The sequence below is a fragment of the Mauremys reevesii genome, linkage group 6 (assembly GCF_016161935.1).
Source record: "Mauremys reevesii isolate NIE-2019 linkage group 6, ASM1616193v1, whole genome shotgun sequence".
NCBI classification, from domain to species: domain Eukaryota; kingdom Metazoa; phylum Chordata; order Testudines; family Geoemydidae; genus Mauremys; species Mauremys reevesii.
The window spans coordinates 83,705,931-83,733,469 of NC_052628.1; the positions used below are offsets into that span (position 1 = coordinate 83,705,931).

The window sequence follows — 27,539 nt, forward strand, 5'->3', positions numbered from 1 at the left end:
AACCCAGATGGTTGCCTGGAGACTTTTGGCTTATGTTTCCTACATAGTATCTGCATTCCATCATTAAGACTATAAATAGGTTCCCTTCATCTCATCCTCTATTCAGTTTCTTTAGGAAAATAGAAAACAGGAAGTAACATCTCCCTGAAGTCTTTGGCACACTTTTCACCCCCTTTGCAGTCTTTTCAGTAGGAAGGGGAGACTTCCAAAGTACCCCACCAAAAAGCACCATAGGAAGATCACTTAGAAACTATACATCTGTAATGCTGTTAAGAAAATTCATCAGGTGGGTCCTGATGTCTTCTCTCCAGCTCTGATGCATGTTGCACCCCTTCCTCCTTATTGTCTTTTATGAGTGGGTATGGGTTCTAGATGTATCCTGGAAGTTGCATTATGATTTGGGTTCAATAAGCTACTTCTCATGTTCTTTCTCCCTCTCTCTCTCTCTTTTATATTATCTATATACACACACCCTTCTCCCCAGTCCCAACATGTTGGAAGAACAGCACCCAATAGCAATCTTGCTATAATGAGGAAATGCTTATGTTTAATACAGATTTTCAGTCAAATTAGCAAATGGCTACAGCTTTTGTGTGCCATAATTTTTGGGAGCAGAAGTTGAAACACCTGATTTTCGGAGATGCTAAGCACTCAGAAGTCCCATTCACCTCACCTGGAGCTGGGGTGTTCAGTTCTTTTGATGCTCCCATTCCAATCTAACACTAATTCAAACTCTCTTGAAAAATGTCTTGCTCTCCCTATTTCACTCTGAACAGCAGAGTCACTCTAACTCTGTTTACCACACAGTGTTTAGATTTTTTTTTTAATCAGGGAGGAGTGGGATTCTCAGGTGTCTGTGTACACAGCAATCAAAAGGTGATGCCTGAGTGGTTTAATCTGTCCCTGCTGGTTTAGTCATGCCCCTGACACACTAAACCTAAAATACTTTGAAAAAGCCTAAATAAGCAGCCAGCCCCTTCACTAGGCCCCTGATTCTCCCTGTGGGAACAGTCAACCCTGAAAATGTTCAAGGGGCTTGGGGTAATTAATTCTACATAATGCCCCAAATGACCCAATATGTACCTCTTGAGCCTAAACAAGTTTTTTAAAACTATGGCATAAATGTAAAAGATTAGCCAGCTCCAGTCTTGCTGTAATATTGGCTTAACAATGAGAAGAACTTCTAGGGCTTGTTTTGAATTGCCTTACCCTTTTAGTGCCCTCAATTTTACACCTGGGACTAATTGTAGGCACAATTAATTGTAGATGTAAATAATGGCAGTTGGAGGTCTTACAACTTGATTTGCAAGTGCAAGCAGTTGGAGACTCAGATGCCATCACCTGTGTCTGCAGTCAATTGCAGGTATGAAAGGGGAGACTTGGGTGGAAGTTTGTTTGTTTTTTTTAAATCTAGCCCTTAATACTTATACAATGTGAATGCTTACATATTAAATTTCTCTTGGGAGGGTTAAATCAGAAGTGAAATTGTATTGGAGCTGAGTCACAGCTTCTTACTGTACATAGGATGTCTTAGATTAACATAATAGCTATCAATAGCAGAAACATGTTCTAGTGACAGTTTAATTTAAAATCCTTATTCAGTAAGCCACTGTTTATCCATGGTCAAAGTTCTCATCTTGTTCTTCCAGATTTTTTTTCTTTTTACTCAGAATAGTTTCACTATATTTTAAGGCCAATTTAAAATAGAAAACTAAAAGACTACAGCACAATTGCTGATTCTATACCACACCAGCTGTACTGGCCCTCAACAATTAACATACCATTGAAATCAAGGGAATGGAAAAAGGTACCTGGTACTTTTAGCAGCCCAGCAGGTGTGTTCTACCTAGTACATTCAGTAGCAGCCAGGCAGATAACCTGAGAAAGTTAGAGAGAAGTTGCTGATGATCAGTTATTCATAACAATGTTTTAGTCCTTTTTATCAACAGCTGCTATGGTTCATTGTTTGGATTTGATCAGTGTGTGTTTTGGTATACATTTTGATCTCGAGTTGTACAGCTGCACATGAAACTGTAAGCGGATGTCCCAGTCAATTTTTCAAAACTTTTTCATTCTGCTTTCTGAAAGTAAATAAATGGTCTACACTGAATGGGAAGGCCCCTCAAATATCCATATTATCTTTAAGCATGGTATTATCTTTAGTGAATGTATAACTCTGTGTGGAGTTCTAATAGTCTGATATGAGTTTGTTACCCCATGTAGGCAGTAGTCTTGCAAAGGTTAGTGGCAGAGTTGTGTTTGGTTTTTTTTTAAGTTGCACTGTAAGATAACATCTAAGGCTGAAATTGGTCTAGGGTTTGATCCAGAGAAAAGGTTCCCAGCATACCTTTAATGTCTCAACCTGGGACATTCTGCTTCTATTGAAGCCACTGGCAAGAGTCCCATTGTCTTCACTGAAAAGTGGATTTAAGCCTAAACATGATTAGAGGGAACTTCAGCAATATTTGTGTTTTTAACTTTTATCTTCTCCCCCTCTTGCCCATTTTCATAGTTCAGGGGATATAGTCACCCAGAATATGGACTTTTTGCTTCATTGAGATGCCCTGGCATGTGGTCTGCTTTTAACGTGAGTACTACTGTACAGCAAATAGACCAGCACTGGAGCATTAGTGAATAAGGCAGCTGTCGTGCTCAGCACTTCTGAAATCAATCCCTTACCATCTCTGTGCCTTACTTTCTTCATCATTAATTGGGAATAGTAATATTCTACTTCCTCACTGGGGAATTATGATACTTGCTGACTGTAAAGCGTTTTAAGAGCCTCCGATGGAATGCACTATATACATGTAAAATAATACTACTGTTTACCGAGCCCCATTTAAGAACCTTTTAAGGTTTCCTCAAATCCTGTTCCCCCATAAACCTCATAATGCATCTTTTCCCCCAACTGCCTTTCTCCATCCCAGAAGAGAATCTTCCTCTTCCCAGCAGGGCCCTAGAGCTCTCTTCTTTTACAAACACTCCTGGTCATCCTCTCCCCTGTCAGGCTGCCCTTCCATTTACTTGTTATGATATAATGGATAGCACAGCTGTTGAGCTTAGAGTCAGCATCTGCATTCATATTTCTAGCACATTCTGTGATTTCGGCAATCAGAGGTGCCTCAGAATTCATGTCATTCCACTGACCAAGAAAGTCTCCACGGTGCACAGTATTTGCACAGAGCCTGAGCTGCTGTAATGGGAATGAAATAAGTAAAGGTATCAGGGCAAGGGAAGCCAAGAGAGAGAAAACAAATTTATCTATGGAAGTTGCAGGATTGGATGGTAAGGATGAGTGGCTTGTGTAAGGAATTTGATGTCAAAGGAAGGGAAGAAATAAGTGAATGGGTTAAGAAAAGAAAAGGAAAGAAGTATTCAGATTATTAGAATCCAAACTTTTTGGGGTTTATCCAAAACAAACCTTTTGAAGTTCATCCATTTCTAGAAATAGTGTGTAGTGACTGGATGTTAGTGTACTGTATATATTGGTGCTAGTCTTAAATGAAATGAAGGAGTTCTCTGAGTTAGGGATAAGGAATAACATAGAATAAACTGAGTACAGTTAGTTGTATCATATGCTGTTTACTCCAAGTTTTTTAAATGTTTATAAGTTTAAGCAAGGAGGTTTAAGCAAGTGACTAGTTTCAATCAATTGCATCCCTTTATTTGTGTTCAGATCCTTTTTAGGGGGCACAGCTGCCTGCTTCCCCATCCCTCCTACATAACTGCAAAGCTCCCTGGTGATATAAGCAATGTTTTGATATGGCAGAATCCCAATTGTGTGTGAGGCCAAGAGCTTAGTAGGATTCAAGAAAGAACTAGACATTTATATGGATAATGAGAACATCCACCATTACATTAGATAGGATAAAAAAAGTAAACGAATAAAGCCTGATTCTTCAGAACTGAAAACAACCAACCCCTAGCTGAATGGAGGTTAGGAAGAAACTTCCCTTGTAAGTAGGTTACACTAGGAGTTTTCTTACACCTTCCTCTGAAGCATCTAGTGGTAGCCAATGTCAGAGACAAAATACAGTATTCAATGGGCCGCTAGTCTGATGCGGCATGGCAATGCGTGCCTTTCTGTGTTAATGTTTAATCTCGAGCTCTATGGTGCATCTCTGCACTGAAGTATGAGGCAGTTTGTCACTTTCAGCAGAATGAAGCAAACTGTAACTGGGAAAATTCTCTTAATGTAGGTCATTTAAGACAATAAACTCCTTGTGAAGAGCGAGCCTGAGAATAGATGTGATGAAAGGGAAAAACCCCATATTTACAGTGTGTTTCTATCTGTTGTCTACAAAGGCAAACCAGTCCTTTTGAGGTTTGTTTTGTACGCTTGCTGTTAAGACGTCCCAAGACCATCCTGTTGCCCATTATAAACAACTGGAGATTAGAAACAAGATAGACAACAAAGCTAATAACACAGCTTTTAGCTGAAGCTCAGCCTGGACGTGAACTAGTTTATTTTTCCATTTTAAATACAAACAAAATCATTAGTTTTGTAAGTTTTTCCTGTGATTTCTAATCATTGTAATGAAATGACGGTACGGTACAAAAACTTTCTCATTATTTTTTTTTTGCTCCCCTCTAAAGAAGAGTGAAGTCAAAGCAAATGAAACCACAAGACTCATATAGCTCCAGGAAGTGCTTGCATAAGGCTTATTTATCTTTTAACTAACATTTGTTAACCATGGATTAGTGGAACAGCCTCTTGTAATTATGGTTGCTGTTCAATTTGTGGCTATCTGCATGAGGCCAGTGAATCTTTAAATTGCAGGCTGACCACCCCAGAGCACAAAGATTGAATCAGCCACATCTCCTAGGTACCACATTTGGATGATTATCCCAAAAGATGACATTCTAACACACACATAACAAAGAAGATTTATGCTCAGGGCTTCAGAGTCACTTTCTGTCCCTGTAGTGGTTTCAAGGTCAATAAAACCAGGGTGGCCCCAGACATAACGCTTTCCATTTTAGTAGAATGGGAAGTGGCTGGCTAGGACAATCCTTCTTTACCATCTATAATCCTGATGTCCATCTTAGATTTTTTTTAGTTAGATTGCAGTAGAGGAGTTAGGAAAGAGACTCCGAGAAAAGTGTTCCTTCAACAGTTTTTTTTAAGTGTTTTTTAAATGTTGAAATATATAAAAATTTGATGCTTTCTTATGAGCATAGATAGGAACAAGATCTTAATACCAAGTTATACTTGGCAAGAGGAGAGAAATGTGTATGAGTGTACCTACATATTGGGAGCTAGGGGAAAATACTATGCCGGATCCTCAGCCAATATAAATATGTATAACTCCATTGGCTACAACACAAAACAACATTTCTACATTCTGTGGGCAGATCTGGCCCATAGGATGTAGGAGAGTTTTTAACAATAGCATTTTAACTCCACACAATTTTAATTTTTCATTTATAGTTCTCAATTTGCTTTTTAAAAAGAAAACTCGAATCAAAATAAACACAGGGAATTCATGTGCCTGGAGTAAATAAACTGCCCTTGCTATGGTCTGTTCTCTTGAAACCATAGCACAATGGGAACTTGCTATCTCTAATATAATTAGGGTGACCAAATAGCAATTGTGAAAAAACGGGACGGAGGAGGGGGGTAATAGGCGCCTATATAAGAAAAAGCCCCAAAAACCAGGACTGTCCCTTTAAAAATGGGACATCTGGTCACCCTAAATATAATACAAAATTCACACTTTGTAATGGCTAACAATGTTATCCCAGAAATTTTAAACTTCTGACTAGGATTAAGGAGACAAGAAACGTTTCCATGATTTCCTGTTTTCTTTCTCAAGACTTTGTACAGATAAGAGGCTTTTGCATATATTGACCTTTATCATCAGACTGTTAAGGAATTGTAGATCGAATCGCCCCTTTTGTTGTAAAACCCATGGGTGGGAGCTAAGGGAAAGGAAAATACCCTTGTGGAGCTCCCCCCACCCCCTTAATGGAATACTTCATGGATCCAGCCCACAAACCCGCTGGATCCAAAGGGATCCACAGGCATCCAGAGATATTCATACAAAGGCTCTGTGCTTCCATGAGGGTTCTGACACACTAGTGCCTCCCTATCCTCACCTGCAATATGACTTCAATGGAGCTGTGCTACCAAGGTCTCCCCATGCTAGACATGCCTCCAGGACTTCACTTAAAAGGCCCATAAACAAAGAATACAGCTTCAGTCTGAGAACCTCCATGGGACATCCTACAAACCTACCTTTATCTCCCCAACCACCACACAGATCCTGTTCCTATGGGGTTTTCTATGGGGCTGAGGTAGGTAGGGAGGACAGAGCTGCAGATCTCAGAGCTGTGAACTGACCCTACCTCAGCATGTGGATTATAAATGAGTATGCAATTTCAGACAAATCTTGTTTTTTCAGGAATTGGGATTTTTTTAAAATTTATTCTCATTTATGAATTACCCTTTGGGCTAGAATTTCTTTGTCTTATCAACTCCAACATGACATCTTTTAAAAATTGATTAAAAAATAAATGTTGGCTGCCTGAATTCTTGGATAGTGAAAAAAGAAAAACTAGAATTGTTCCCCAGATATTAATTTTTTTGTTGTTTTTCATTCAGATAACTCAAAAAGACAACTTTTTAAAAATAAAGGTTCTAATGCTCAGGAACAGTCATCAGTGGAGGACAAATGCCCATATCTGGGGTTTGACACCAGTTTGACCAAAATTAGTTTTTAAACTAATTTAGTTAGACTAGTGCAACTTTGTGTGTAGGTAAGGCCATTTACTGGTGGGGTGGTATTTTCAAAAGTATACAGTGTTGGCTTGAATCTGCTCTCATTGAACTCAGTGGTTCCACTGACCAGGGTTAGGCTGCTACTTGAGCTCTTTGGAAAATCCTGTTGTAAACAGTTAGGGTCAGGGTATGTATCTTTTACTGAGTTGTCATGCACTCCTTTCATGCTGTCTAAGTATATGTCCATTATTATATTTAGGTAGCACCAGATAGCCCCAAAAGAGGTTTGGGTCCCCATTGTGCTGGGGACTGTATAAACGCTGATAAATAGACAGTCCCTTCTCTGGGTCCTAATCCTACACCATGACCCACATGAGAGCAGCAGTCCACCCATGTACGATCAATTATAGAACCATGGCCTAATTATTTGCATATGTAATAAACATATAAAGCCAAAAGAAACTAATAGAAAATTCCCCCATGTGCTTTGTGGACAAGTGATGATTGAAATATTAACCATAAGAACTTAGAATTGCCTGAGTTTTGAGGTATGTAAATTTTGGAATATAAAGATCCTCAAAGTGGCACGTCCCCTCAGGTGTGTGTCTAAGGGTATGTCTACATTTGAGCTGGTTGTGTAAAGACATAAGTTTTGATCAAGGTAATGCACTAAAAATAGAAGTATAGTGATGGCAGCGGGAAGGGCTAGCCACCTGAGTAAGTATGTAGGATCCCGGTCGGGATTGTACTTGCGGTGCCTATCTCATCCCACTGCCCATACTATGGCAGCTACACTGCTATTTTTAGCCTGCTAGCTCAATCAAAGCTACTGAGCATACATCTACCTAGAAATTACACCTCCAACTCAAGTGTAGACATACCCTAAGTAATGCCTCATGGTGAACTTTAAACTTTTACACCCTCTGAGGATCTGGCTCAAAATTCTTTTTAAATCAGCATAACTTCATTGAAGTGTGAGGATCTGCCCCCCTCCCACCCCATTTATATAATATACTATCTACATTCTGTATTTCTCTTGTCAGTTTTTTATTCACACACAAAAAAATATCATTACACTGAATTTGAATGGATTATGGTCCTTTGTTGTTTGATGGATTGTGGCCTTGTGTTACTCTGTTCCTAGCATGTATCTAGGTACTTGAAAAATCTCCTCTCTAATGACAAGGAGCAGTTTTCCCTGATGAGTTAGGGGACATCACTTTTTACGGAAAGTAAGTAAACCTGGCAATGCAGAGCTCTCAAGGCACTGCTATATCTGGAGTTTAACAGGTCTTTCCATTGGTCAGACCTGCATCTACCACCCACCTGTCATGTGGGGAGTGGGAGATAAGATGTACTTTTTCTATGCAATCTGGGGCAAAAGAGGAGAAGTAAGAGGTGTCTTTCACATCTTCTTAGCCAGCTTATCAAAAATATGATGGAAGGGTGCTGAAGTCCTAGTCATTTTGATCTAGGTACTGAGGGATCCTTACCCCTGCATGGGGAAAAACTCAAGTCCAGCTGTACTAACACAGTGTATGGTCTGAGCACAAGAGCATGCTTCCTCCTAGTAGTATTGTTAAGTGACCCACTGTTGTCAATTTGTGAGTTTAAGATTTTGTGGTAGTTCACATGTACCCTTTCTGAATAAAATCAAATTTCACAAGAAATACCTGGGGAAAATAATTTTAAAATAGCCAGTTAAAGTCAGAGTTTCAGATCAAGATATTTTACCTTAAAATATGTCAGCTCTTTTGAAGATGCCATAAATTCTCATGACTGAAAAACAGAGTTCCAAAAGATCCAGTCTTTTTGGGTCTCAACAAAAAAATTATCTCAGTTCCTTGAAACCAAATCATTAAGATTATTCCAGTTCCCAGCTTCGTAAGAGCTTCCTCAGTTTCCTTTACAGTCTCAGTCTATCTGTGTCTTGAATATTCCCGTTCCTGAATCCTCTACTTCTGATCATTTGCAAATTCTGGCTGATTTATGACATCTGGATTCAAATGAAGGAATATTCGGCTGGTGACTGTGACTTGCTGATGAACAGTTCTCTTTCAATTCTTCTTTTCCATTTATGCTGTGTTTCCTCCCCTTCAGTAGCACAGAAAATCCTTCTTAGTTTTCCTATGCTTATTTTGTGCAAAATTTAAAACAAAGAGAGAGAGAGTTAATAAGTAAGCTATTTTGATATATCAAAACCATAATAATTATATCAAATATTAAAACTGTGGAAAGTATTACAAATGCTACATTTTCTCTAAATCAGAATAAAACCTCTGGCAGCATTATCTAGTGATGTTGACAGGTGCACATTAGAAGCAAAATTGCAGAGCATTTGCAATTATTCTGTTACAGTATATTACTATCTTAAGAGTATAGCATATATAATACACAATGCTGCACACTGAGTTTCACTGTAATCGGCAAACAAATGACTTGTGTTCTGCATTTGGATGGGTACACAGCCAGCTTGCAGATTATTATAGAAAACATAGGACATGAGAAGAACATTGTTTTCTGACCATGAAAAGACCACACACACAGTCCCATGTGGAATGCACACTGGACCATCTTCAAAAACAGAAGTTGCATTCTGTGTTGTGCTCACTGCCTAGTTTAATTAAATATAGGCGGTAGGCATTAAATGCATTGGCAGTTTCAAACTGAAATGCTGTTGTTCTACCAGTGAGTTCCTCATTGTAGTGCATTCTTTGGAAAAAAAATCTTAATAAACAGAACTTTAAAAATAATAATAGGTTTTATAGAGGCTCACAAAAGAAGTTTCTGATATAAAGAAGAAACTTGAATAACATAAATGAAACAATTACAGCACAAAAAGACATTCACGAGACTTGCATTTCTTAATCTCAGCTAGGTGTCGGGGAAAGGGTCGTGTTATAAATTTTAAGTGGTTAGTGAGTAACTGTGTGGTGTATTAGCAGTTTTCTGTTTACAGTCCCATTTATTAATGGCAGCCATAAGCACAAATAGATGCTCACTCTAATACTACAGTGAATGTTTGTCACCTTGGGCTTGCTTAGTCCAACTAGCTGTCTCTGACTTCTTCCTTCAGAAGACTTGTTTTTCTTTCCTGCTCTTGAAAACAGCCTCTGACCAGGGAACCCCTCCTGGTTCCTTCTTGGGGTTACCACTTTAGTCCTTCCCTAAACAGGAATCCCAGGCTCTTCTCTTTGGAATGAGGCTGTATTAGTCAGTTCCACACTTTCTCCTTACCCAGGAGTCTCCCCAGCTCTGCTCCTTGGAACTGAGTCCTTCCTAAGCAGAAGTTCTCAGCTCTCCTCTCTGGAGACTGTGACAATCAGGGTCCAAACTCCCCAAGGGGAGAATAGGGGGTCTGAGCCCTAAAGAATAAGCAGTTGAATCAACTGATTGTATATGTTGTTGTGCTATAAAATATGTTATGGTCTTATATGAAATCTTGTAATGTTCTAACCTTAATGATCATTATGAGCTATGCATACAGACAGTAGTTATGAATTTATTTATTTGTGTATACAGAAAATTGTGCTCATAATTTGTGATGCATTCTGGCAGAGAGGCAACCAAATAAAACTTGTTCCAAGCAGCTAGCATCGTACAACCCAGGAAAAGACAAATGCTGGTCTATTAGAGTTATTAAGAAGACTTTAAACATCTGATTAGAACTTCCCCACCCTGAATAACCATGAGTCACCATGCTGGGTGGAAGGGGAAGAAAAAGCCCTTTTTAAGAATGAAGCTTGAAACTGATGTCTTCATCCAGAAACTGAGGGACAGTCACTTGGCAGGTGCTGTCTGTGATATGTTGGATCCCCCCTAAGCTAGGGAAACTGTTCAGAAGCATTAGGTAACTTGTATTAGAAAGGGGATTTTATCTAAATTGAAATTGTGAAGCCTGAAGTTGCATCTTTGTTTTTATTTTCTGTGTCACTTGTATATGTTTGCTTTCCCTGACTATTTCATCTTTGAAATTATGATTTTCCTAGTAAACTTTTTGTTTGTTTTTACCCCAAGCAGGTCTCTGTTGTCCAAACTGTGTGGAGTAAGCTGGTGTCTGGGCTGGTTCCATGACTTTGGGGGTGATGAACCAGAGGGGAAAAGTCCAAGTGTCTGATAGTTAAGAACTTGGGGAGGGAGGATCTGGGAAGACTCAGGACCAGAAGGACTCTTCATGTCACCCAACAAGACACAATTATTCTGGTGGAAGCTAGAGTGAGACCTTGTGCTTGTGAGCAGGCCACTGGTGTCAGGACTCTGAACCAATGTTGCACAGCATAAAGGCACCCAAGGTTACAGGGCAGGAGGTGACAAAACCCTTTACTCATCTGCACAATAGTCAAAACGTCACAGAGCCAAGTTATTGATTATCACGCTGTGGGGCCTTTACCAGCTTCTCCCCGAACTGGCATCTTATCCTTAATTAGACTTCAGGCTTCACAGCAGGCCAGCATTTCCCAGCTGGCATCTCCTGGTGTCTGCTCTGCTATAAGACAGAAGGCGGCCATTATGTTGGTCCCCGTCTCCTAGCTCTTAGATTCCAAGGTCAGAAGGAACAATTTTGATCATCTAGTCCAGGGGTCAGCAACCTTTCAGAAGTGGTGTGCCGAGTCTTCATTTATTCACTCTAATTTAAGGTTTCGCGTGCCAGTAATACATTTTAACGTTTTTAGAAGGTCTCTTTCTATAAATCTATAATATATAACTAAACTATTGTTATAAGTAAAGTAAATAAGGTTTTTAAAATGTTTAAGAAGCTTCACTTAAAATTAAATTAAAATGCAGAGCCCCCTGGACAGGTGGCCAGAACCCAGGCAGTGTGAGTGCCACTGAAAATCAGCTCACTTGCCACCTTCGGCACCCATGCCATAGGTTGCCTACCCCTGATCTAGTCTGACCTCCTGTATAACACAGGCCATAGAATTTCCCCAAAATAATTCCTAGAGCAGATCTTTTAGAAAAGACTCCAAACTTGATTTAAAAAAAATTTTCAGTGATGGAGAATTCACCATGACCCTTGGTAAATTGTTCCATTGGTTAATTCCACTCATTCCTAAACATTTATGCCTTATTTCCCACCTGAATTTTTCTAGCTTCAATTTCCAGCCATTGGATTATGTTTTCACTTTCTAGGCTAGACTGAAGAGCTCATTATCAAATATTTGTTCCCCATGTGACTATAATCCAGTTATCCCTTAACTTTCTTTTTGTTAAAATAAATAGATTAAGTTCTTTGATTCTATCACTATAAGGTTGTTTTCTAATCCTTTAATAATTTTTGTGACTCTTCTTTGGACCCTCTTCAAGTTATCAACACCCTTCTTGAATTGTGGACACCAGAACTGGACACAGTATTCCAGTAGCGGTTGCACTAGTGCCAAATAGAGGTAAAATATCCTTTTTTGAGGTAGGTGACTGGAATGGCATGCAATATTTGATGTATAGGTGTACCATGAATGTATATAGTGGCATTATAATGTTTTCTGTCTTAGCTCCAGTGGTTTGAGCATTGGCCTGCTAAACCCAGGGTTGTGAGTTCAGTCCTTGAGGAGGCCACTTAGGGATCTGGGGCAAAAATTGGTCCTGCTAGTGAAGGCAGGGGGCTGGACTCGATGACCTTTCGAGGTCCCTTCCAGTTCTAGGAGATTGGTATATCTCCAATTATTACCTTTATGGTTCCTAACATTCTGATAGAGCCAACCTATCTGTAAGCCTGGAGATATTTATTCTGGTCTTTACACATTCATAGTAATTAGGCCATGCCTGTTTTCAGCTTATGAACTCTCATTTGTCCAGCATCAATGGTCATGACTTTCCACAGGTTTTCTGAGGTGCAAGGAGAGAGTTGCACTGTCTACTGGGTGAACAGTAGCTTTTTCCAACTTGACAACTCCTGCACAAGCACTTATTCTCTTTTATAAGTGTGCATCCATACACATACCATGTCAGAATTTGGTATTGAAAATATATGTGATTTTAGTCTGCTTTATGTCTTTCATCACTGGTAACAGCAGCACCACAAACCATTTGAGCCTGAATGAAAGAAGCCAAAAGCCACTCTTTAGTGATTTTACATTCGTGTCCATTAATTGGAGGCTGTTAGTAAAACAATACTGTGTACATTATTTAGGAGCCAAGTTTAAAAAGGACTCATTAGCTGACAAATGGTTAAAGGAAATAATTTGGTGGTTAAAATAAATAAATAAGCAGGTAGTTTAGTCCTGTGTTCTGTAGTTGGCAGTAACTGGATCACTACCATTTTGTAAAAGGCCTTCCATGTGAGAGAGTGAGCTCACTTCCTAAGGAAATTACTGTAAGGGATATCTGCAAGAGAAAACCAGGCATCACTTTGTACATCTACAACTGCAACCAGAGAAATCCTGAATTAACACTGATTCAGACAAATTATGCATATTTACATTCATTTACTGTATCTACACATACTCAAATATGGAGCTGCCTTGAACAGCTACCTTTGATAGCATTTAGCAGGAGTTACAACACTTAGTTCTAGGTACAGAGCTTTGTACATTAAAGTTTTACTTTCTTCTAAAGCAGGATATTTAAGTTGTTGGTTTTTTTGTTTTTGTTAAAGCTGGAAAGGGAGTGCTTCATAATACATTGCTAACTGCAGTGAATGAGAAGTGTATATATAGAGAGATTTGTTTAATCAAAAGCCAGGCAGTTTTTGAGAGCTTGATTTTTATTTATGCTAAGGCTCCTTTACGGTGCTCTGGCAGTGCAAAGGGGGCTAAATTTACATGTATTTTAAGGCCCCTTTATCCTGCCAGAAGGTAAAAAGAGGCCTAAGTGTAAATGAGAAGCTGGCCCTTTGAGAATATTGGGTTTTGTCTTTGTGACTTTTTTTTGAAATTGGCTAGTGTCTTAACATTTTGTTTTGATATTTTGAAACTTGCTATAATCAAGCCGCTATCCAAGATTTACATAAATTTAATGAAGCCAGGAAATATTTTAAAAGTGGTTAAAAACAATGGTAACTGATAAGACTACAGCTACCAAACCTTTAATAGAGATTAGTTGTGAAAATAGACTTCTTAAAGAAGTCCCAGTGAATGGGTACATTCACCAAGAACCATCTTGGAGAAAAGTGTTTTTCACAACCAATTCTTGCTTTCTGTTTTGCATAGTATCTTTGCAAGCACTGCATTAACAATTTGCACACTCCTCACATGCTGAGTGCACAGCCTGAATGACTCCTTAACGTAGGAGCAGAAATTCACATTGATTAAATTCTTTCAAACTCCATGACATGAAAATGAGTGTTATAAAAGAGTGCTGAAATGGAATGATTCAAGTAGTGTTACATTCACAATTTAATTCCTTGAGCCTGCCTATTTCCTCTGGACTTATTCACTTCTGAAATCCTTCAATGCCTCATGTAGGCCAATACAGAAAACAAATTAACTTGAGGACTGAAGTGAGCTGGTATTCAGGCACACCTGTAAATACTGGCACAGGTAGTAAACCTACTGTGAAGTTCTATGGTCAGTAAAATAGGAGTCTGCAGGCAAACAGGAGACTGATCAGCATTGTGCCTAATTTCTGTAACCATTATGCAACATGAGTAACCAAGTGTAACGACATCCTGTGCCCCTACTTGGGCACAATGCACTGGATGAGGAGGTCAGGGGGGAGCAGGAAGTAAGGGTATTGTCAGTTTCTGATTGTACTAAAACTTAAGAATCACATTCTGTGGTACAGGGGGAAATGTGCAAAACTTGTCATTTCTTCCTCCCACTGCACCCTACATTATCACTCAAATCCTAAAACAACACTTTCATTATATTAATAAGGACAATGGTTGTTTTGGTTTTTGTACCAGTAGTTTGTAGTCACAATCAAAAATCTCTCAAATGAGTTTCAGAGATGTGGAATTTAAGTACATTTATAGTATGTAAGATACTTTGACATACTTGCTAACTACATTTCCTGGTGACAACAGACGCTCTTCTTCCTGGATCAAGATCTGCCCACAATGCTCATCACCTCTAGTCTGATTTACTCTAACCCATTGTCTGTGGGGCAAAAAATGGAAGCAACTGAGAGGCTTCAATCTGTATAGAATGTGGGAGTCCAGGTCCTCAACTGGGTGGGCCACTATGAACACATCACTCTGGTACACTGTAAAAGGTCATGCTTACCACCATGGCATTTCCTGCTGGTTGGTCCAGGAATTAGCTCTGTCCATCAACAGATCACCCTCTTCCTGGGGTCTCTCACTCTCCATCATTGTTTCTCCACAGTCTCTGCTGTCTGTTGGGACCCGCATCGCTCCCAGACCATGGTGTCCTCTTCAGGGCATGGCCCTCCAGCTGTGTCCCAACTCCATCGTCCCCCATTCCTGGGGAACCAGTAGTCCTTCACCCAGCCTGTCACCACAGTGGTAAACTGCAGCCTCTAGTCCAGCCCCTCACTCAGGGGCAAATTGCAGTCCTTTGGCTGGCCGCTTCCCTCAGCTGCCATGGGGTAAAGGGGTGGCAGGCCTGCCTGCTACTCTGGGCCCCCACCCAGGGACCCTATAGCTGGAAGCCGCTCACTGATTCTCCTTCCCCTCTCTGCCACTACCTGGTTTCCAGGGGCCACTTCCCCATAGCCCCAGCACCTACTCAGCCCCTGTATCAAGGCCTCAGTCTGGGAGTCAGCCAGGCTAGAGCTCCACTTGCTCCCCTGACCCTGCCCAGCACTGCTCTGTCCCAGGTACATCTCTCTACAGGCAGCCAGTACTTCTCCCTCAAGCTCCAGGGAGAGACTCAGCTCCTCTCTGCCCTGCAGCCCTTCTTATAGGGCCCAGCCTGGCCCTGATTGACTGCTTCTAAGCCTTCCTCTGGTTGGCTGGGTTTTGCGCAGCCACTCCAAGGGCTGCTATTAACCCTTTGCCAGCAGTGAGGGGCATCTACCCCATCACACACCCTCCCCCTTAAGACTATACACCAGTGGGGTCTACCTCCCCAGCTTCTCCTGCAGCTGGGCCCACAAGATATCGCACTCCTGCCACAGGCTCTCCACTGAGAGGATTAACCTGCTTCCCTCTTCTGGGGTCTAGATTCTTACGATAGCCTGTCTCGCTCCCCCATCTGTTTGGGTCTTCATGCAGGGGCGAGACAGGCCATGGTGGAGTCCCTTATATATCTGGGGCCCCTCTGCCCCAGACAATCTCCCTTCTAGGGCTTTGGTCCTCACTATCCCCTCCTCTGGGGCAGTCTCAGACTGAGCCCAGTCCTCTGGCCTCCCACTCCCTCTCTGGGGACAGTGCCATCTTAAATGTCCTTCTTGTGGCAAAGGAAGCACCTCCTGTACCTTCCTTTGGCCACAGCCCTCCCACAGTTTGTTTTGGGCTTAGCCCTTCCCTAGGGGCTAGGCTGGGACCTGCAAGTCCCATGGGGGCATTCCCTCTTCATGTGCCCGGGCTCCCCATAGGCCCAACAAGTTTGGCGGTCCCCTGTTGACTTCACAGGGGGCACTCTCCCTGTTCCCTCCTTTTCCAGGTGAAGGCTCTGTGCTCCATCCCGGTAGGGCACGCCCATTTATAGTGTCCCTTTTGCCCACAGGCATAATAGTCTTTAGGCCCTGGCATCAGCCTCCAACCCCAGGTACCTGGCCCCCAATGAGGTCCATGCAGCTTCCCCCACAGCAGCTGGAACAGTTCCCATTGCTGTTCAGCAAGCTGGGCCACACTGGCCCTCCAATAATGGGCCATCCCCATTTCTCCACCCTTAGTGTCTCTTGTCTCCACAGCAAGCAATAGTCCCACCATCTTCACTCTCCCCCTTGTAGTGGGGGGTGGATGATGGGTGGGAGAGACTAGGTGCCCGCATTCTCCACCACATGTGCAGTGCACCACATTCACCACCACAACTGCAGTCCTTTGGCTGGCCACTTCCCTCTGCGGCCAGTGGGGCAAAGGGAGGGGGGATGTCCAGGCCCACCCACTACTCTGGGCCCCAACCCAAGGACCCTATAGCTGGAAGCCACTCACTGCCTCTCCTTCCCCTCTCTGCCACTACTTGCTTTCCCTGGACCACATCCCCATACCCCCAATACCTACTCAACCCCTGTATCAAGGCCTCAGTTTGGGAGCCAACCAGGCTGGAGCTCTGCTTGCTCCCCTGACCCTGCCCAGCACTGCTCTGTCCCAGGTACGTCTCTCTACAGGCAGCCAGTCCTGCTCCCTCGAGCTCCAGGGAGAGACTCAGCTCCTCTCTGCCCTGCAGCCCTTCTTATAGGGCCCAGCCTGGCCTGACTGACTGCTTCTAAGCCTTCCTCTGGTTGGCTGGGTTCTGCACAGCCACTCCAAGGGCTGCTATTAACCCTTTGCCAGCCAGTGATGGGCAGCTACCCCATCACATGGACCAATTTCTCCACTGACCTTAGTACTGATCTTGAAAGTAATTGATAGTCTCTCCTTCCAGGACCCACAAAGTCATCTGTACCATTCTGCAATCATGCAGCTCACAAAGCTAAATACCACCATGAAGTTGAAATAAACATTCTCCATCCAGGCAGCTTGGCTGTGGAACGAGCTCCCAGAAGAAATCAGAATAATCCAAAGCCCTACCACCTTTAGAACACGCTACAACATCCTCTTATTTAATATTAAGCTTTCTCAGTATAACTAGAACAGGGGTCCCCAACGCAGTGCCTGTGGGTGCCGTGGCACCTGCCAGGGTGTCTAAGTGCACCCGCGTACTGGACGGCGGACGAACATCCGCCGAAATGCTGCTGACAAGTTGCGTCATCCAGAGGCGTCGCCACTGAAATGCCGCTGATTTTCAGTAGTATTTCGGCAGCGACGCCTCTGGATGACGCTGCTTGTCAGCGGCATTTCGGCAGTGACGCCTATTGATGTTGGTGGAATTTCAGCGGATGCTCATCCACCGCCACCATCCTCTGTGGCTCGTCGTCTGGTGCTTGCCAGACAAAAAAGGTTGGGGACCACTGAACTAGAATGTTATTTAAAATGTGAATATATATATATATATATATAAATCATGCCAACTTAAAAAAAACCATATTATTTGAGTCTCTGCTTGGGATGTATATAAAAATTCTACTCCTCAAGGGCAGACAAGATAAATGAGCATTGCTAAATGTAAAGGGTAGGGTTATGCAATCCTATGTCAATCATTAACTTGCTACTAGGATATATGATGGTATTGAATGAAGTATGATGAAGATTCAGCCAGATACCATAGCAACAGTGAGATATGATCTAAAGACCAGTGACTCTTGGAACCAAAAAACACTGCCAACCCCCAATATGTTGTGCCCCCCATCTATGAAGTGGCACTTCAAGTGGAATTCCCATTGACACACTAAAAACAACTCTCCCCTTTCAGTGTAAGAAATTTGCATTTGATCTTAACATTATTCATTATTGATGTCAGGAACTCTAAATTATTGATGCAGGGACTGATGGTTGGCATCTATGCAACCAGAGATAATAGTACTGGAGATGTGAAACTTTAATCCTGATTAGCTGCGTAAGAATACATGACCACTCCCAGGCAGACCATTGGAAAGTAGTAGATCTAGGATATTGCAATTGGGGTGAATGGGGCAAGAATGCAAATAAGTAAGATCTTGTAAAAAAAAAAAAAGACAGAAAGTGAATTACACAATAATTAATGTTTTACACACACAATGCTCTTTGAGATCCCAATTGTGGTGGTGGTTTTTAATTAGTTTTAGTGTCAGTGAATAAGCATTAAAGCTAGTCTGTTAAAATGGTCCTAGGCAGTGAATGTGGGACTAAAGGATCCAATGGATTATTAATGGCATATAGAGACTTCCATGTATAGGTCGCCAGGTTGAGATTGGTAGCAGGCTGTACCTATTCTGTTGACAGAAGACTTTCACCAGCATTGAATTCAGTTTTGTAAAAGCAGATAATATTAGCACATGTCATAGATCCAGTGCCTTCCAGGGCACCTAGGTGCTACAGTAATACAAATAATAATTTAAAACACAATTTTCTTGTTGGTTTTCTATGCCACTTGAATTGCTTGCCTGTTTACTAGATGTGAGGGGAAATACTTTGGACTATCTTTCTTCTCATTTTCTTCTTCTTTTTTAATTGTATTTTGTTTCTACGTGCTTATATTGTTGTTAATAGTACCATGCCATCCAGGAATTAAAATTCAGCAGAAGATTCCTTTAACCCTGTAAGTGTTACTACATCTGGGGCTTAGTGAGGGATAGTGTCAACTTTTAAGACTTTTATTTTTGTCTCTGCTTGACCTACTACAGAAATGTTCTGATATGAATAAGCAGAGTACAGATATTCTGCATTATCACAAGGATGTCCTCCAAAGCACCATAGCCAATATTAATGAATAATTCATCATAAGTCTCAATGATGGGATGATTCAACTCTAGGCTACATCTGGATGGCTGGAAGTTCCATTAAAAGATGTGAGACAGTTGATGAAGAAATATTGAAGGATGCTAAAGGTTATAAACACCAGATTGAGGAACTGGAGAATCAGGAACCAGAATATAAGAATTATTGGATTTAAGGTTAAGTTCCCAGATCAGGAGCCAGAGATGGCTTATGTATTCTTAGTGTTTGAAACTTTACAGCATTTTGGATGGTGCAGCAGCCCTACCACTTCTGAAAGCAATCCATATTATTCCCGGCAAAATGTCAGGTTTGGTGGAAGTTCATGAAGGAGTTATTACTTGCTGCAGGACAGCAATGTGATTTTTAAAGGCAGCAGGAATGTCTGCATTGTTTATTGTGTATGACAAGATACACAAATAAAATATGTAGAATTTTGCAGAATTTTAAAATATTATGCACAGAATCTTTATTTTTTTGGCGCAGAACTCCTCCAGGAGTACATCTTGATCCTACAGTCTGTCAGAGATTGTTTTGGCTTCTGCTGCACGATACAGCAATTTTAGGGCTGTTCTAAATGGCCCCATAGGGCTGTTCTAGTCAATGTAATTCTGCTTGCTTAAAATCACCAAAGCTCAATGTCCACCTCATCTGCTTGACTGGGGACTTGGGAGACGATGGCACAGAGCCAGCCACGCTGTGTAAGAGGAATCCCCAGCTATGCCACTAGAGCAACTTTTCTGGTCATTTTGAACTGAGAAGCATAAAGCAATCAGAAGCGGGACCATAGATTAGCTCATTATGTGTAAATATTTGGATACAAGACACATGTAGCTTTTACTCTGACTTGCATTTGTATTTTTCTAACAAAATTGGAAGCATCTGTCCAATCTGAACAGTTAGCTGCTTCAACTCTTTAGTTTTTAAATGGCTCTTTGTGTAATAGTGAGAGAACTTTTTTCCCATTATCATCAGTTGAGAGTGTGGGATGAGACTGCTGGCAGCTGGGTGTGCTGAAAGGTTTGTCATCTCTGTTTAGCTTTGCTTATGCCTCATGTGGAGTGTTGTTGCCTAGAATATAGCGCCATGCAGGATAAGGAGTTTGTACTGCAGCAAATCCATTCTTAATTTGCTTTTGGAGTTCTGATTCTCCAAATAGATCAACTCATCATACAGAGGAATATAATATATGTGCTGTTATGTCCCATTACAAATTAATTTGGTTTTAAAAGAAACTACATTGAGATAATTGAGGATGCACGGTTAAGTGATCTAAAGTCAGGAAATACCCAAATTAAGTTTATAATTGCAACCACTGAAGTCATTCACAGGAAAATAACATAGTAAACCATTTTACACGGCATATACAAATTAAGGGTCACAATCTAATCTCACTCATGAGCATGTGACCCCAATTACATCTAACTGAGCAGAATTTGGTGGTTAGATCCACATGAGCTGTCCTTTGCAGCCACACAAAGCTGCCATTGTTATCAGTGGGCCCAGGATTTCACCCCTAAATTTGCATCCAAGGCCTGAATCCTACAATTGGATCCACCCATTCAAAACTTTGGACTCAGATGGTGCGCCATCAAAGGCATTGTTCTTTGTATGCCTGCAAGAGTTCCCCTGTATGGTTCTGAATGCAGGATTGGGGTCAACAGTGGCTTCTCGGTTAACTAAGGCCTAAGTATGTGCTTATCTTTTAAGTGCACGAGTAGTCTCGTTGACTTCAGTGGTACGACTTATATTCTTAAAGTTAAGCACATACTTAAATACTGATAGAGACCACCATGTGATATGAAAATAATAATCTTATGACCAGAAAGTACCTAAGGCGCACTATGGATGACAGCTTTAAGGAGTTGCAGAGAAGTTAGTACCAACTTCTAACATTTCAGTGTCTCCAGTTTATTTTACATCTAAAAGATCTTTTGTCAGAGAAGGTGCTCTCCTATGAGGATGTCATCTACAGTATCTGAGTTACATTTCCCTAAGAATCCTACTTTGGTTAATTTCTTTTATAAATGAATAAGAGAAGAAGGGAGAGTTACATAATGGGCAGGACCTAGTGAGGTTCTCAACTTATTTTCCCACTCAAATTACTAAATATTCTGAATGAGAATTAAAAGCAGCCTATAAATTGTGACTTGAATTGATCTAATCATCATATGATCCTTCTCTTGCTATTTGATTTCATAAATGTTTGTAATATTATTTTTAGGACAGGGGGAGATAAGTTGCTAATAGGCTGAGTGACCTATCAAAAATCAAAAATTGTTGATTGATTAACTGATTAAAATTAAGTGATTATTGACCAAAAAAATCCTCAAAAGGAAGTCCAGGTGGAGTCAAACTTTCTATTTTTACTGCAAAGGTCTGGTGGATTACAGGGAAAGTATTACATTCAAACTTTTTGTAATTCTGCTTCCACCACAAAATCTCAAGCACTACCCAAAAGTCTGCAGGCCAAGATTTTCAAAAAGTAGGAGTATAAATTGATGCTTATATACCATATTTAGGCCCTTAAATGACTGGCTAGATTTTCAAAAGAATTCTTCACCCACACTGATTGACAGCAATAATGGAGCTCCTATTGACTTGAATGGTGAAGAACCAGAGTCTCAGTAAGTGGAAGCTGCAGAGTGCTCATCACTTTTGAAAATCTGGCCACTTAGGCACCAAATTATTGGTTTAGGTGCCTAACTTTAAGCACCCACTTTTAAAAATCTAGGCTGTAGGCGATAGTGCACAAGTTTAAGTTTACCAGAACTCTTCAGGGTTTATGCCTGAGACATTTCAAGTAGCACACTGTACGGAAAGGCATTTCAACATTTCTGATGGATTTTTGGTATAGTCTCACATTAAGGTGATTGACATATAGTGTATAGCATTTTCTCATCCATTTTTCTTTGTGACGTGCAATGAACAGCCTTTACTAAATTGTACCTCACATATGCTCCTTATAATTTCCCATATATAAGGAGTAAACTCATCCTTACATGAGCTTATGCAACACAAAGAAATTCTTTCTTCCTCTTCAAAGATAAACCTTTTTTAAAAAGAAAAAAAGTCTTAAACTAATTCCAATAGTGTTCCATGAGTCCCAAATTCATTCCAAGGCACCCTTCATTTCTGTAGAGCTTTATGCCTACTGACTGTTAAAAAGCAGCCTTTACATTACAAAGCTGCAGCTTAGTTTCATGAAGCACTAAGCTGAGGCAACTATTGAAAACCACTCAACCAGTACTAGCCAAATATACCCATTAATCAGTGCTATTTGCCTCTTAAAGTTAGGACCTAATCCCTAATGTGATCCCTAAGAAGCCTCTGCTTTATTTTTGGGTTTTTGCCCTTGGAGTCTTCTGCTTCTTCACCATGGAAAACAATTATCACCTCCCCCTTTAATTGTGTCACACCCAAAATTATTAGCAGAACTAGAGGGATCAGTTTAGATCAAATAAGAGCTCAATGGAGACCCAAAGCAGACCCCGTGGAGGTTTGAAAAAGTTTAATTGTTTTTTTTTAATTTTTGCATAGCTCTGTACATCCAGGTTCCTGCCGGGACTAGAAGTGGAAGTTTTGAAATGCCATGAGAAAGGCTATTTAGGTTTTGCCATGAGAAAGGCAGGATTGTCAGCCTGCCCAGAAACAGGAAGTACTGGAAATCTCACAAGGTGTCTTGTACACATGAGTTTTCCAGTCCGGTTTTACAAACACAGACTGAAGAATTTTGTAGAAGCAGCACCCAAACATTTATTAACTGTTAGTGTTGATTTATTTGTCTGGCTGTAGTGCAAAAAGGCCTCATTGTGTTAGGCACAATGTAAAAGACAGTCTCTCTCTGAAGCTTCAGATCTGCACAAAACACTATTAATATTATATATTTGTATGTGTTGGCACCAAAACAAAAAACAAAAAAACAATCAAGGCCCCATTGTACTGGGCCCAAGGTAAGAGAGATTCCCTATCCCAAACATGCTTCAAATTAGCAACCAAACATAAAGGTGTCACTCCAAAACAGCCTCTGAAACACTTTGTGGTTCTCCCATATCTAATTTTTATCCACCCTTTGCTCCTCCATTATTAAGGACTACTGAAACTACAGGACTGTGAAGGCCCTCCCATACTGTAGGCTCTGCTTCACAGCTGTGGTCTGGTACTTAGTTTTGGCCAAATTCTCCATTGATTTGTAACCTATGCAACCTCACTGACTTTACTGGAGTTGTCTATGATATAAGGCAGCAGAGAATTTAGTTCTTTTGTTCCAGTCATTTAAAAACACATATCTTATAGAAGGAGTTTTATAGATTAATGAAACTTTTGTTAGAGGTACTTGAAATTTTGTGAATAAAAATGGCTTCTTTTTTTGGAAAAAAAAATTCACAGTACTTGGTTTTTCAAATATCTCCATGTGTGTCACAATGAAAACTGTAAAACAAAATCAGGGAAGTTGTTTTAGGCTCTTGGGATAAGTTGTTTGTTCCTCTCCTTCTAATCTTTTTTGCCCTTTTCATTTTTTCAATAGCAGATGGAAAAAGGAAGGGAAATAAGGCGGGGTGAGGGGAGGAGAGAAAAACGGGGAGAGAGTGAAAAATGGGGAGAACAAAGAAAAGCTCAAACTGAATATTTTCTAAAACAAACCCTTTTGTAGGGTAAAAACTTCACAACAGTTTTTGAAAAACAAAAAAATCTGTTATCTTTGAAAACTTTTAAACCTTTTAAAAATGTTTGTAATTCCCTTCTCTCCCTCCCCTCTTCCCCATTTGTCAGCCAGCTCTATCCCTTATGTTGAGCAGCACCCTCAGTGCTTCAGGCCCTCAGCCTCCAAGCATTTTATAAAAAAATATAATGGGTCTAATTCTGTTATCTTGCACTTCTGCAACAAATCACTTCAGTGTGTTGTACAGGTTTAACCAAGGACAGAATCTGAACAATTACTATTATTTTATAAGGCCCAGATCCTGCCACCCTTTATTATATTCAGTATCACCTTTCTGCATAAGTGTTTCCATTGGTTTCAGTGGGACTACTGTACTTGCAAAGTGAGGTGCTACTTAACATGACTAAGGGTGACAGAATCCGGCTTTTAGTTTATTTATGCCTTGCAGCAGTGGGCCTATATGGCCCTGAATATATGATACTTACATAAAAGGGAATGAAAAATACTATTAAATTTACCTTCTAATGATTGTATCTGTGTATTGTGGTACCCAAGGTAACTTTTTTTTATTTTTCTTCTTTTTGAATTTTTATTTATTTGAGAAAATTTAATACGCAATATTACAGTTTTGCTTTTAAAAAAGCAATTTAATGCTTAAAAGCATATATTCAAAACAGTTTCAACATGGTTTCATATGAATATCAGACTATGGTAAACTACAAGGGGAGTTTCTACTTTCTGCAGTAATTTAAATTGAGGTAAAAGGAATTCTAGTTATGATTGCTTTCTTATTCAATGCACTTTATACTTTTCCTTCCACTTAAAAGAGCCAACTCCAGAAAGACATTTATTAAGGAGCGAGAGTTAAAAATGACTCCCTGGTGGTACATATATATCTTCCGTGTCAGTTTTGCTCAGTTTATAGGTCAACAGTTTATTTCATAATGAAAGAGGAAAAAATGGGGCTGTTATGGCACAGGTGCTGAAATCTCAGTCACCATTCCAGAGCAATGTGAAACTCTCATAAATCATGACTCCCTCTCCAGCCAGTCAGCATGGAGGATTCCCCCAATGTTCTGGACCTCTTATTTTGCTAAGAGTGTCATCTTGTGGAATTCTTGGAACACTGTTGAGTCCTGATTGGCAGGTGAAGAGGAGATTAGTTTTCCTCCTGGTGGAATAATCCATTATAGCAGGGGGCTATTGCTCTTTAAAAAAAAAAAAAAAAAAAGTCAACAAAACAAGAGACCTAGCACTGAACAGAAGATCAAGATACTCAAGATACCCTGACACTCACCATTAAAGCGACACCATTATTTTGTCTTAAGAGCTATTTCCTAATGACAAATTTTCACTTGTAGCAGATGCACAGGAGCTTTTGATATTAAGCTATTACAACTTAAAAAGCGGTAGCATAAAACTATTCATGTATCTCCCCCTTTATGTCATTCCCTGCAACTCCTTAAAGCTGTCATCTTTCAAGCTACTTTTGATGCAGCAGCAGCAGTGAGCAAACAGCAGCACAAACCAAAAATGTTTATTCTGATGCCTGGATTAGTTTTCTGTACCCAAAGCTATATACTCAGTGTCAATATGCCAAATCATTGAAATGACTTTATCCAAAGCAAAAAGATTGTTTTAACTAATAATCTGAGCAAATACAGGTTGGAAGTTTTAGTGATACTATATAAGCGCAGTAGACAAGAAAGAGTTTTTCCAAGTGCAGTTCAGGGCAAGTCATTGTACAATAGTTTAAAGTGCAATTTTGTGTCATTCAGCCCTTACGGCATTTTTATAAAAGTATTCAAACTGAATGTAGAGGAATGGGGAAATTGGAATTTGGGGAGATTTGGAAGAGAGGACATTGCTTGTGGACATTGTGGTTTTGGGGAGAGGACAGTGGATTTTGATCCATTTACATTTTATGCAGATTATTTTTATGGCTCATATACATGCACCTGGAGCTTGGCATAGATCTTAATAAATCAAAATCTCTGAACAGTTAGAATTTATTCTGATGTTATTTTGAACTGAAACTGTTATTAAATAATACATGAACCATGAAGTGATCCTTAAATGGGTAACCCCACTAACAGTGAAAATAGCAACATATTTTTAATTTCCGCAGATGATTAGGGCCCATTCAGAAGGATGACTGCTATCTACTGAATCATCAGAAATACCTCACATAAGACCCAGTAGCTGAAGTAAATGAGAATTAGATGTAGGCCTATAGTACTGAAAGGTTTTTTTGCAGGTCTTCTGTCTAAACACTGACCTACCCTGATGCTGCTTAGCTTGTGAAAACTGATAGGATCAATGCCCAAAGTGAGATGCCTGCAGGTATTTTTGAAGAGATGGTTTTACTTAGACAGAAATCATCACTTTTTGTTACCTTAGGGCCTGATCTTGTGAGGTGCTAATCTCTCGGAACTGCCACTGAAGTCAATGGCAGTTGCAGGAGCTCAGCATCTCAAAGAAACTGGCCCACAAATGTATCTTTATTTCTGATTAGTACAAAAACGCTATCTGCGGTAATTTGAAAAAATCCCTTGAAGCTTTTTTCTTTTCTATGCATAGTGACAAAATCACAAGTTGCCTACACAAAAAATATGAATAATTTTCTTATCTTTACTTCCCTGGTTTTATGCTCTCTCATAGGATAATTTAAATTATTCAAAACAATACTGTTAAATGAATTGGTTAACAGTTAAAAATAAATATTCCTAATAGCGAATTGCATTTCCTGTATCAGTTGTTCAGACATGATCAAGCAGTAACTTCTCAATTTTCTCCAGTCTTTTTTTATTTAATGATTGTAGTAATTTTTTAATTCCAGAAATAAAGATCGAAATTTACAGTATTGGTAACAATAAGAAGATACGGAGAAATGAACAACCCTTCAAAACAGATTCCTAAATCCATATTCATCTGCTGAAAGAACTAACCTGTTTAGGAAATCCTATGCTAGTTGTCCAGTTTGCTACAGCTGTGAAGAAAATGCTCAATAATATATAGAATATAAACTTGCTAATTTGCACACGTTACAATTTCTTATTTTTTTTAAATCAGTTTTCCCCACTTCTTAGCAAAGATTTAATAGCAGAGTTCTATAGTGAGCTTTCATATTGTTAAGGCTTCATTAGCCCATTTATTAGCAGATTAAGTATTATAAATAATTACATTGAAACTACAATTGCCAAAATAAATGCAGAAAGCATATTTTGTGATGTATTATTCTTGCTTTTTTTATTGTGTGCTGTATACAAAATAAAGGGCTATTGTTGAAAGGAACTACTATACCACAGAAGTACCATATTTTTAACCAAATTCAATTAATGGTATACAGAAGGCCAAGTGAGTGCTCCTATTCCTTTGGAACAAGATGAAATTGAAAGGCAGTGAAGCCATAGAATGAAAGACTGCATGATATTTTTCAGGTGAGTAGCTGGCATTTATATGAAAAAAAAATCTTCAGTTAACTTTTAGTTCTTGTCATTTTATCCTAACTATCTTTCCGCTCTCATGCTTCAGGGCATAAACTCACCAGCTGGGGCCAGGAAGTTTTCCCTCCCTTATCCATCTAGAATTTCACAATTAAGTGCACGTTGAAAAGAGGAGAGTTATGTCTTCCTCTGAACTTTTGGCACTGGTAACTATCAGAGACTAGATACAGAATAGATGGGCCATTGGATTCTTCTGGTACAGCAATTCCTGTTTTCCAATTTGGACTAAACACCATTTATACTTTGGAATGAATTGTGGCCCAGTCACCCCTTTATGCTCCTGTGCTGGCT

The 27,539-nt window shown here is 40.0% G+C and overlaps 1 long non-coding RNA gene across 1 annotated transcript; it reads left to right on the forward strand.

Moving 5' to 3' along the window:
- Nucleotides 1–1,248: 1,248 nt before the first annotated feature.
- On the forward strand, nt 1,249–26,898 carry LOC120408525. The gene is made up of 3 exons (XR_005600754.1): nt 1,249–1,363; nt 12,029–12,128; nt 26,582–26,898. It is a non-coding gene; the product is annotated as an uncharacterized LOC120408525 (long non-coding RNA).
- The last annotated feature ends 641 nt before the right edge of the window (nt 26,899–27,539 follow it).